Here is a 12,240-nt window from a genome sequence, read left to right on the forward strand (position 1 = left end):
CGAGTCTGAGTATGTGTCAATGACTGAGGCTGCAAAAGAAGCTGTTTGGTTAAGAGGCTTATGCAGAGAGTTTGGTTATACACAGCAGAGGGTAGAAATCTTTTGTGATTCTCAGAGTGCTTTAGCTCTTGCAAAGAACAATGTTCACCATGAGCGAACCAAGCACATGGCGGTGAAGCTGAGTTTCATAAGGGAAAGAGTGGAAGAAGATGAAGTGCAGGTTTCAAAGGTGAATGCGGTTGAGAATCCTGCGGATATATTCACCAAGGTATTGCCGGTTGGTAGGTTTAAGCAATTGCTTAGCTTACTAGGCGTCTCTGAAGCTTGAAGCAGAGAGGATCCGAGATGGAGTTCACTAAGGATTGAAGGAATGGTTTCATAACCAAGGTGGAGTTTGTCGGATGTGTTTTGGTCATTAAACCATCTGAGTCAATCGGCGGGTTCCGGTTTAGGAGCTGATTGAGAAGGAACCGGATTAGTTTGTGATAACCGCGGGTTTAATCAAACTTCACCTGATACGTCGTCGTTTGAAGCTTCGTCTCAAAGCTGAAGAACACAAGGTTTGTGACCGTTAGAGCGTGAGGTCAACGCGAGTCAAATCGGTTAAAATCTTCTGTTACAAGTTGTTGAGAGAGTAGTTGCAAGCATATAGATTCAGTAACAGAGTCTAGAGAGAGAGAGTCTTGTAACGGTGAGGAAATAGGAGAGTTTCTTTCTTGGGTGAGAGAGAGAGAGTTCTAGGGGAGATTTTCCGGTGAGATTGTACGGCGACGTTGTAATCAATCTCTTAGTGGATTCCGAGCAAGTCTCGGCCAGACGTAGGGTCGCGGTTTTGCGCCTGAACTGGATAAATTCTCGCGTGTCGTTTACTTTCGTTCTCGATTCGTGTTTGATTCCGATTCGCATTTCATCACTCGTAATCGATTCAAAGTACGCTTAGCTCATTCGAAATCGGAGATATTCGCAACATGAATCTATTTAATATTTATCCAATGCTAAACTATAGTAAATCTATTCGTATATTTACATTTTTATATCTTGATGTTAAGTGTGCTGGAAAGCTAGCTGCTCCATCTTTAAGGTCTCCATGTGAGAAGATCTTCATTTGAGGGTGAACTTCTGACGGTTTGACTCTGAACTGAAAATCTGGTCTTTTATCCATCTTGCTAAGCTTTCACCTAAGTTTCCTGAAAAGAGTCTTGAAACTACAAATACTAAAAAACCATAATAAAAACACTTAAAAGAAACGAAAAGCATTAGAAAAGCATATAAAAATGATCCATATAAACGACGGTCACTGAATACCTCGACTCATCATAGGAAAATACGAAGTGAAAATGGTCAAAATACGTTGTTATCAGATATCGTGTTGCAAAAGCAAAATGGCATGCTTTTGAGAATAAATGAAATTCATCCCTCATATCTTGCACTACAGTAGCCTCTTATTTATCCTTATGGAGAGGAAGCTTTCCATATTCGCATTGAGAAATCATTTCAGAATGTCGGTAAGAAGAAGAAGAAACGAGAGTATATAAGCATGAGATCTAAGAGAATAAACGAATGTCACACATTGCTTAGATCTAAGAGATTATTTCAGCTGTTTCTGGCTGACGTTTTCACTATGATCAAGGCTAACTGAGTTGGTTATCTGTTTAAGAACCAAGCGCTTTCATTTGTCTATGCTTCACTTTACTTTTTGCATTCTTGTTGTGTCTCACTTCTATACTATTAAAAGGGAAGCACTTTTAATCTTTGTTGCTAAACACTGAATATATATATTTTCAAAAAACTGTTTATCAGTAACTTAGTATATTCGCATTTCATTATGAACATGAAAAATAAGCCTTTGCACGGCATTCTCTCCCAAACAAGTTGCCCTAGCGCCGTCAAAGAAAATTCTCTCTTTCCCTCTCCTGTTTTTGGCGTGTCTCGCCGGAACCGCGAGAGGGCTTCTCTTTTCTTTGTTCTTATCTTTTTTTTTTTTTTCTTTGTGGTTAGGTTTTTCTTCAGAGCTGACTGGTGGTGTCTTAGTTTCTCCGGCAAAGAGACAGTGATTCGACGGTGGTTCAAAGACGGATGCCCTTTGCAGATCCAGTCTGGTGATGCTTTTTCAAGGGTTAAAGCCAAAGGCTCTCGGGGGCTCCTCCATTTGGTTCTGTCTCGATTCTGCCCATGTTTGAGGTGGAGGTTTCTCCTGAGTGGTGTCATGGAGTGTCAAAGATTGTTGAGTAAGCTCGTCGCTCTGAGGACTAGCATCGGGTCTTGAAAGGAATCTCGAGGAGGTGACTTAGGATGTAGAACCATGCAGGAAACGTCGTCAATTGTTGAGTAAGCTAGCTGTTCGGGGAGATGGTGGGTCGTGAAAGCTTCGGCGGGTCGGATTCTGCTTCTTTGTTTTTCTCTAAATCCCGTTTCAGGATCCCTCAGGTGTGTTATCAAAGTCTTGACGTCTGGGTGGTTCAGCTTGTTGACAAGCTTTATCTCCGGTTGGCGGCTGCTTCCATGGCTGCTTTTTCTTAAATTAGGGTTTTTGGTTTTCTCCGATTAAACCGATTTTATGCGGTTTTGATTACTTTGGTTTAATCTCCTAACCGGGCCTAATATGGGAGTCTGTTTGGGCTTTTATTTGTTTTTTTTCCCTTCTGGACTTCTTAGTTTCTTAAAATCTGCTATTATGTAACAGAAAAATCCAAAAAATTTCAATATGAAGACCCTTTAACAAAAAAATATTGTTTATCTTAATCAACCAGTCTAAAGTTTCAAACATTCAAAATTAGTTTATAATTATATTATACAGAATATGCTAGAGAATGTTAGACTTATGTTTTTAGAATTGCAGTCCAATATGTATTAATTTTTTAAAATATGCAAGATATCTATACCATTTAAGAAGATGCAAACTTTATATTTCTGTGTCCAGACAGAAAAAAAATCTATACAATTAAAAGAGAGCTATTTTAGTCTTTTTGCCATATACACTCTAGTTTCTTAATAAAAACAATTATTTGGAAATAAATTTTATATTGACCCAGATTGATGTAGTATTAATTGAAAAAGGGAGTTTTATTTTATATTAAAAAACCTATATATATATATAATATAAATATATCTAAAATGGAAAAATATCATACAAATATGGATAGAGTTCTGTAGGAAATAAATACAATTGGAAAAGAATAAAAAATAACAGGAGAACAAAATAAAAATCACATGTGATTTTTATTTCTTTCTGCATGTGAGATGTCTCTGTCTTCCATAAGATATCTACATATATATAACGATTATGAGAGAAGTTCTGTGAGTTCTATCATCATGCATTTATAAAATCATACAACATTTCTTTTCAATTTCAGTATATCACTTTCTTGCCATATACTCTCTATTTTCTTTTTTTAAAAATAATTATTTGGAAAAATGTTACATTGACTCAATTTGATGTAGTATTAATTGAAAGAAAGAATTTTATTTTATATTTAAAAACTTATACATATATATATATATAATAAATATATCTAAAGTGGACAAATATCATACAAATATGGATAGAATTATGGTAGGAAACAAATACAATTGAAAAAAAGGAAAACAAAATAAAAATCACATGTGGCTTTTATTTTTTTTTGCAGATGAGATGACTTTGTCTTCCATGAGATATATATATATATATATATATATAATGATTATGAGAGAAGTTCAGAGAGTTTTATCATCATGCATTTATAAAATCATACAACATTTCTTTTCAATTTCAATGTCTCATTCTCTTCCAATTACAAATTTTGGGTTAATGATAATCAGAAATTTCCAAGATTCTTAGCTTTATTACTTGGTTCTCCGTTTTCCATTATTTACTGGTCTTGCCTACAATAATTGATCCCAAAAAGAAGTTCTGATCTAAAACAAATTATTGTAGGTAAAATCAGAAAATGCAGAAAAAGATAATGGAATTGGGGAGTCAAGTACTAGGGCTAATGAAATATACTACAAATCTATGCATCTTTAAGAGTAAGTATTTTTTATTTTTATAATTCTTACATTATAAGTATTATATATAATTATCATTTACCAAGTATATACAAATTTTAATAAAGCGTTTAACATAAAAATCTCTTTATAGCATATTGATGGGCTTGCGGGCTTAGGTTTGTTTTTTAACAAGCCTGTTGGTCCTCCGTAAGTTTTAAATTTATAAAGCCTTAGTGTCTGCAAGTGCACAGATGTATGTTGTAGGACTTAGGGTGTCGATCCACAGGGAGGATGTCTAATCTGCAAGAAACAACAAATTGGGAAGTAAGCAAACTCATAAACCAATAAAAGATTTGGGGTTTTTAGTTAGGATCATAAACTAAACGTAATCTAATATTCACAAGAAATGCAATGCAGGATGAATTGTTAAAAGAACATCTAAAGCATATCGACTCAAACTAAAGACTCTGGAACTCATAGGTGGCGATTTAGACTTCTCCAGTTTACTCTAATCGATGTATGGTGGCATTTCCAATTAGCTTCTGGGCGATTTATCTTCATCTGTTTATGGGAATCTGCATTGAACTAGAATAGACACATGTATGATTAACCAACTGTCGTCACCTTAATCAACTAATCTCTTAGATCTAGCAATTAACTCTCGCTCTCATGCTAAACTTAAAGATCATGCATTGAACATTGAATTCGTCTGCTCACATCTTCTCTATAGGTAGCTTTCGACTCCTATAGCGACTATGTTCTTCTGAAGCTAGATACGGATGATCTAATACAGCACTCTCGTGGCTCTGATCAATCCTAGGCTCAGAGAATAGGTCATGAATCTACTCTCATGCTTTCCGAATAACTAGGAAGAGATGACATCCAGAATATGGCTAAGAACAATAGAAATCCTAATCGATATATATGCTTGTTGATATCTTCAAACAACTTGACTCTCTGGGACTAATTTACATGATGCAATGAATGATGAAAGACATAGAAAAATGCAATAGAATGAAACAGAAAAGTTAATAAGATAAAAAAGGAGGAAGAACAATGGATATGGGGAAGAATCCCCATCTCCATCGCCTAACCCTAGAAAAACAAAGTTTGGTGGCTCAAAATCTCAGTACAGGAGCACACACCCGTTTAGGGCTGCTAAACAATGTATTTATAGGTCCTAAGGTCTTCCAGGTCTCATTTAGGGCTTCTCTGAAGAGGAATGGCGAAGTGGGCTTTGGTGTTGGGCCTTGTGGCTCATCCTAAGGTCCACCGGGGGTGAGAGTCTTCCAGGGCAGGTAAAACATGTGTTTCCCGCGGGTGAGAGTCTTCCGGGACTGGTGAACGGGGTCAACTTGTTCTCCATGTATCTTTTGATTGCACCGTTGGATCTTTGTGATGTAAAGTGCTATGGAAAGCTGGTTGTCTCCTCTTGAGTGTCTCCCAATTTGGGCTGGATCGAACGGTGAGAAAGTCTTCATTTTAGGATGATCTTCTGACGGTCTGATTATGAGCTAAAAATGTGGATTTCTTCCATTTTGCCATCATATTCCCTAAGTTTCCTGAAAAGAACCTTGAAACTACAAATACATGGAAATCATAATAAAGGTTCCTAAAACAGAGTAAAACCTTTGAAAAAGCATTTGAAATCTATGCTGGAAAGTGGTCAAAATCAGGTGTTATCAACTCCCTCAGATTTAAGACTTTGTTTGTCCTCAAACAAAACAAGATCTAATCTGGAAAAATATCAGCAACCATACTTCTAGACCGTAATAATTATGGAAAATGCATCAATCAGATCAAGTCTAGAAAATTCTCACCAAAATACAAACATAACTAGTCCGTTAATCCGTCATGCAAAATTCTACACACTTAGAACTAACTTTCAGTCAACTAGCTGATGCGGACATCAACCCATCAAGACGTCTCATGGTGATCTCAACATTTGGCAGAATTAGGTGCAACGGACATGAGAGTCTAGCTAAGGGTAAAGGAGAAACAATCTCCCTTGTTGAACAAGTTAATGGCGAAGGGGAGACGACTGTCATTAATTTGTTCTCCTAGACTCCTATCCCATCACCAATAAGCCATTAGATCACTCAATCTTAACCGGAACAAACCAAAGAGGAGGCAACCAATTCATTGAAGATACTACTCAACCCAAAAAGAGTCACGAGCATTGTCCAGGTCAAATGAAGTCCAATAACAAGTGTTCCAGCCCAACTGCTACTTGGATCACATTCTTAGCTCAACCAGAGCACGTCTCGAAGTGGAATCAGTCCAATTGGAGTTCAGATGAAGGAGATATTGAGTTTATATATCGGGTGATCCTCTACTTACCCGATTTGGACATATGCGCCTAAGTTGGAGAATTCCGACTAAACCAGGAGGAATTAGGCTATCAACCGACTTGGTCTGGAATCTTGACTCATCAGAAAATCACAGAGAATTTGATTCAGACCGAGATCGATTCTGGTTTAGGAGATATCCAAATTCTAACCCGATGGATCCTCCACTTGCCTTATTTGCAACCTTCTAGGTTTTGGAGTCTTCAGACATATCTTTGGCGACCAGGAGACATTCTAACTCAACCAGAGGCTATACTAGGCGTCCTTACTTCCACCAAAACGCATAGGATCAATTCGAGATGCACATGGACTGACCTTCCTTATTTAGATCCAAGTGCATTCAACATGTTCACACTTGGTGTCATAACTCTCCAACGGCTATATCCTTGGTGCTTCTACGACTTTAGCATACATTCAGCGAACCTGGACGTCCCAAGACATCACTTTATGCACCCAAGTTGTCAAGACTCAAGCTCAGCTCCATTTACCTTATTTGGCCAAGATTTGGTCTTAAACGGCTAGTTTTGCATTTAGTTCGTGATTTCTTTCTTGCTTTAGCTTTTAAGAACGTTGGTTTAGACTTGTGTAGAGCATTATATAAGCTCATCTTTGTCTTCATTGTAAATCACCATTCAATCTTAATTAATAAAGCATTTTCGTTTTCTTCAAAGAGAGTTCTTTGTAAGAGTTGTTTTTTTTTAATATTGTGTGTGATTCACATTGTTCATTAGAATTCTTGGATTAAACTATTTGTGTGATTCAAGTAGTTTGTTCGATCACCTGATAGAGATAGTCTATCATGATCAGATTGAGTGAGTCAATCAAATCCACCACCTTCCATCCTACCTTCATATCCACTTCCGCACAAAGCTTGTTAGCTTTTGATTATCAAGAGATCTCCTAAGCATCGGTGTGATTCCGTGCCTACATCATCTGGTATCAGAGCTCAAGTTCCTACCAAGGTGCTTTTGTTATTATCTTTTGCTTTTTGTTATTTCAGTTTTTGTTTCATTATAAAATTAAAAACCCATAAAAACTTGTTTCGATTCTGTTTTCATTGTTTTGTTATCTGATTTCTTTTCTAGACTCACAAAAAAAAAAAAAATCTCTTGTTTTGAAATATTCTATGCTTGCTTTGATTCTAAAAACCATAAAATAAAAATAAGAATTTTTCCTTTTGTTATTTGCATTTTCGAATTCTTTTCCCAAAAAAAAAAACAATCATATATCTTTCTTATTCTGTTATTTGCTTTTGATATTTGAATTCTCATAGCTTACTTAACAAAAATAAAAATAATAATAATAAATTAGAATTTTCTCTTTTGTTTTATTGAATTTTCGTAATTTTTGTAGTCAAAATTGTTGTCCTTGTGATCTTTTTTTTCTATTATTCAGTTTTGTAATATTTCCCTTAATACAAAAAAAAAATCATAAAGAAAATTTTGCTTTTGTTTATTTTAGTTATCGAGATCTTCCGTTTTTAAAAGAAAGAAAACCAAATAAAAAGTTGATTATGTCTTCTGAATTTTGTCCCAAAAAAAAAAAAATAAAATAAAATAAAATAATCTGTTTTCTTTTTTCTTGTTAGTCGAATTACTTTGTTTCTATTTACTTGGTCGTGTCTTCAATATTGCAAATATTTATTTTTGTCGACCACTGAGTCACGCTTCTGATTATCTCTTGTCTCTCTCTTCCAAGGTACAACTTTAAAGCCAGGAAATTATGGAGTATGAAGATGAAGCCAACAAATACAACACATCCGAAATTGATTGGGGTGAGGAACCGCATGGGAGGGAGGTGGAGCATACGAAGACCAGTCATGCTATGGAGAAACTGATTCTTATATTAGTTATGGAAGTGCCCCAGCATGTGAAGAAGAAGACTCACAGATCGAAGATGCTGCTTCCCAAATCAGTCATGGAGATGAATATGAGAATTCTGAAAGAGATGACCATGACGGAGATTCATGGAAGGGAGAGACTGAATCCCAGCTCAGTCAAGGAGAGGGGGACCACGAAAGTGAGCAAGATCATAGAGAGTTCACTTATGCAGGAGATCATGATCAGTTCATAGAACAATACCAAAAACGTTGGTATGAAGAAACTGATTCTCAAATCAGTTCAGAAGATGGTGATCCATATGATGATGAGCCTTGGAACGTGGGAGCTGATCCAAAAGAAGGTTATGTTGATAAATTGGAGATTGAAGAACAGGTTCAAGAACCAAATAAAGCAAACATCAACTACACCATGGAAGATGAGTCTTGTGGTGAGCCAACAGATGATGAAGCAGCTTGTGAGCCACGCCACATCTACTTTTCAGGTCATGATCAAGGACCAGAAGCTTACCTACAATGGGAGAACGAAATGGAATACTGGATGCGGTCCAACAACATTCCTAAGGAGGAGAGACTATCATATGCAATTGACTCATTTGTTGGAGAAGCTACCACATGGTAGAGACAGGAAGAAGCTCTGAACTACTACCATAATCCAGTTCGCAGTTGGGGTGATCTAAAGCAGCGTATGTACAGAGAGTTCGTACAGAAGTTCCACAACCGCAACTACACTCCCAAGAAGCTTTTGTTCCAAGCAACTACAAAAAGTTGGATATCAAAACCACCGCTTGTCCCTAAGCACAAGCACACCTACTGTCCTGAGCCAAAGAAAGTGTTTCAAAACACATTGGAGAAGAATTCAAATGCTGAGAAACCAGTGGTAACTACAGAAGTTAAACCAAATTCAAACCCACCACTCATAGCTCACAAGGGAAGCACAAAATCGACACTTGAACCACAAGACAAAGCAAAGCAATGTAAGTCTTCTAAAACTCTTATGATAGATACCACAATCTGTTATAGATGTCATCAGAGAGGAAATTTTGCTAAGACATGCCCATCTAGAGAATTAGAAATTAGTTCATCAGTTGAACCAGAAAAAGAAGAAGCTAGAAAAATAGAAAAAGATGAGTTGCATTTTAAAATTTCCACTTCAGATATGATTTGCTTGTCTTTGCCAAAGGTTTTTGATGCAGGTTTAAATCATGGAGAGCAGCACTATGAAGAGATAGATACGTGTCAGCCTACTCCTGAGAAAGATGAAGTTGTTACCAACTTCACTCTGATCCAACCAGAGCCACCAGATAACATGTTAACTCCAAATGTCGTGGCAATAAAGGAAACAGAACTAAACGATAGTTCTACTCAGGTAAGTAGCACAGATCTCTCAGTTATTTCTGATAATTCTAGTCTGTGATAATGAATATTTTATATCCAGAGACATGTGAGAAAGAACCCATCTCTTATTTTAAACAACAAAACTGTGAAGAACATGATGCTTTGCAAAAAGTTAATGAAATGGTTAAAACTAGATCATGTTTCTGTGTTTCTTGTACTACCATGACTGCCATAACGCACTTGTCTTCTGTCAAAAGTGTCAAAGATCTCGCAGGTACAGAAGAGATGTTACAAAAATCCAAACCGCCAAGCTTTAGTGGAGACACACCACGTGAATATGAAGTTTTCACCAAGACGACTACGTTGCTGCCAAAGGAAATCAACAACAAACCTTGGAGAGGAGTCATTGCCTCTTTACTGATCAAAGAAGAACCACCAGACATTCCACACCAATCCCACCTGAACCGGAATGGAGAAATGATCCAAGGTAAGTTTCTAGACTCACATCTTTACCATGATACTAACTTGCTCTATCTTTGTGCAGATGAATTAGTTTCGAGGACGAAACTTTTTCAAGAGGGAGGGTATGATGCGGACATCAACCCATCAAGACGTCTCATGGTGATCTCAACACTTGGAAGAGTTAGGTGCAACGGACATGAGAGTCTAGCTAAGGGTAAAGGAGAGACGATCTCCCTTGTTGAACAAGTTAATGGCGAAGGGGAGAGGACTGTCATTAACTTGTTCTCTCTAGACTCCTATCCCATCACCAGTAAGCCATTAGATCACTCAATCTTAACCGGACCAAACCAAAGAGGAGGCAACCAATCTATTGAAGATACTGTTCAACCCAAAAAGATCCACGAGCATTGTCCAGGTCAAATGAAGTCCAATAATAAGTGTTCCAGCCCAACTGCCACTTGGATCACATTCTTAGCTCAACCAGAACACGCCTCGAAGTGGAATCAGTCCAATTGGAGTTCAGATGAAGGAGATATTGAGTTTATAAATCGGGTGATCCTCTACTTACCCGATTTGGACATATGCGCCTTAATTGGAGAATTCCGACTAAACCAGGAGGAATTAAGCTATCAACCGACTTGGTCTGGAATCTTGACTCATCAGAGAATCACAGAGAATTTGATTCAGACCGAGATCGATTCTGGTTTAGGAGATATCCAAATTCTAACCCGATGGATCCTCCACTTGCCTTATTTGCAACCTTCTAGGTTTTGGAGTCTTCAGACATATCTTTGGCGACCAGGAGACATTCTAACTCAACCAGAGGCTCTACTAGGCGTCCTTACTTCCACCAAAACGCATAGGATCAATTCGAGATGCACATGGACTGACCTTCCTTATTTAGATCCAAGTGCATTCAACATGTTCACACTTGGTGTCATAACTCTCCAACGGCTATATCCTTGCTGCTTCTACGACTTTAGCATACATTCAGCGAACCTGGACGTCCCAAGACATCACTTTATGCACCCAAGTTGTCAAGACTCAAGCTCAGCTCCATTTACCTTATTTGGCCAAGATTTGGTCATTATGACTTAAACGGCTAGTTTTGCATTTAGTTTGTGATTTCTTTCTTGCTTTAGCTTTTTAGAACGTTGGTTTAGACCTGTGTAGAGCATTATATAAGCTCATCTTTGTCTTCATTGTAAATCACCATTCAATCTTAATTAATAAAGCATTTTCGTTTTCTTCAAAAAGAGTTCTTTGTAAGAGTTGTTTCTTTTGAATATTGTGTGTGATTCACATTGTTCATTAGAATTCTTGGATTAAACTATTTGTGTGATTCAAGTAGTTTGTTGCATCACCTGATCGAGAGAGTCTATCATCATCAGAATGAGTGAGTCAATCAAATCCACCACCTTCCATCCCACCTTCATATCCACTTCCGCACAAAGCTTGTTAGCTTTTGATTACCAAGAGATCACTAAGCATCGGTGTGATTCCGTGCCTACATCACTAGCTCTTAACATTTATTAAAGGTTTCAGTGGTTCTCATCAAAAGGATATTAAACAAGGCATTCAAGGTTAGGTATCAAAAAGGCTTTTTAATGGTAAGGCTGATGTGTTTAGGGTTACCTTTTTCTGGAGAGACATGACATTATGCAAAACAGCAAGAGAGGATGGAACTGTAAATGCCCCCACAGTTTCAGTCATATTATTCTTGCTTCAAGATTTCTGATCTCCTTTCTTCAGGTTCTCCTTATTCCCCCAGACTTAGATTTTTGTCCAAATTGTGAATCCATGACTCCTTAAGTAAATACCTATTGCCTTGGCTCAAGTGATTTCGGCTTCTAAGACTCTTTAGGCTTTTAGTTTCCTTCCTTTCTTTCTTTTTCTCCTTTTTTCGTTTTATTTTTTTTTGAAAGGGGAAACAGCCTTTTGACTTGGAGTCTTAGGGTGCACGAAAATTATCTTTAAGAATGAGTTTTTCTGAGGCATCATAAGATTTCTGGCACACTCCCTTCTGGTCTCTTTCAGTCTTTCTCTTGAGTGACTGAAAACTATGTTGTTCCTCCCTCTCCGGCGTTTTTGCACATATCTGTCGATATAAACTTAAGAGAGAATGCATGAGGTTTGAACACGAAGGTTTGGGCTAAGGGTTTGGTACCAGCTAAAGATGAACTGGCCATCTAGGACAACAAAGAGTGGTAACAATAAGGAAAAGATGTCCTAGATGTATATCATGATGCTTATTTTTAAAAAACCATTGATGAGAAAATTAGATGTCAA

This window comes from Eutrema salsugineum, unplaced genomic scaffold, assembly GCF_000478725.1.
Source record: "Eutrema salsugineum unplaced genomic scaffold, Eutsalg1_0 scaffold_7, whole genome shotgun sequence".
In the NCBI taxonomy this organism is placed as follows: Eukaryota; Viridiplantae; Streptophyta; class Magnoliopsida; order Brassicales; family Brassicaceae; genus Eutrema; species Eutrema salsugineum.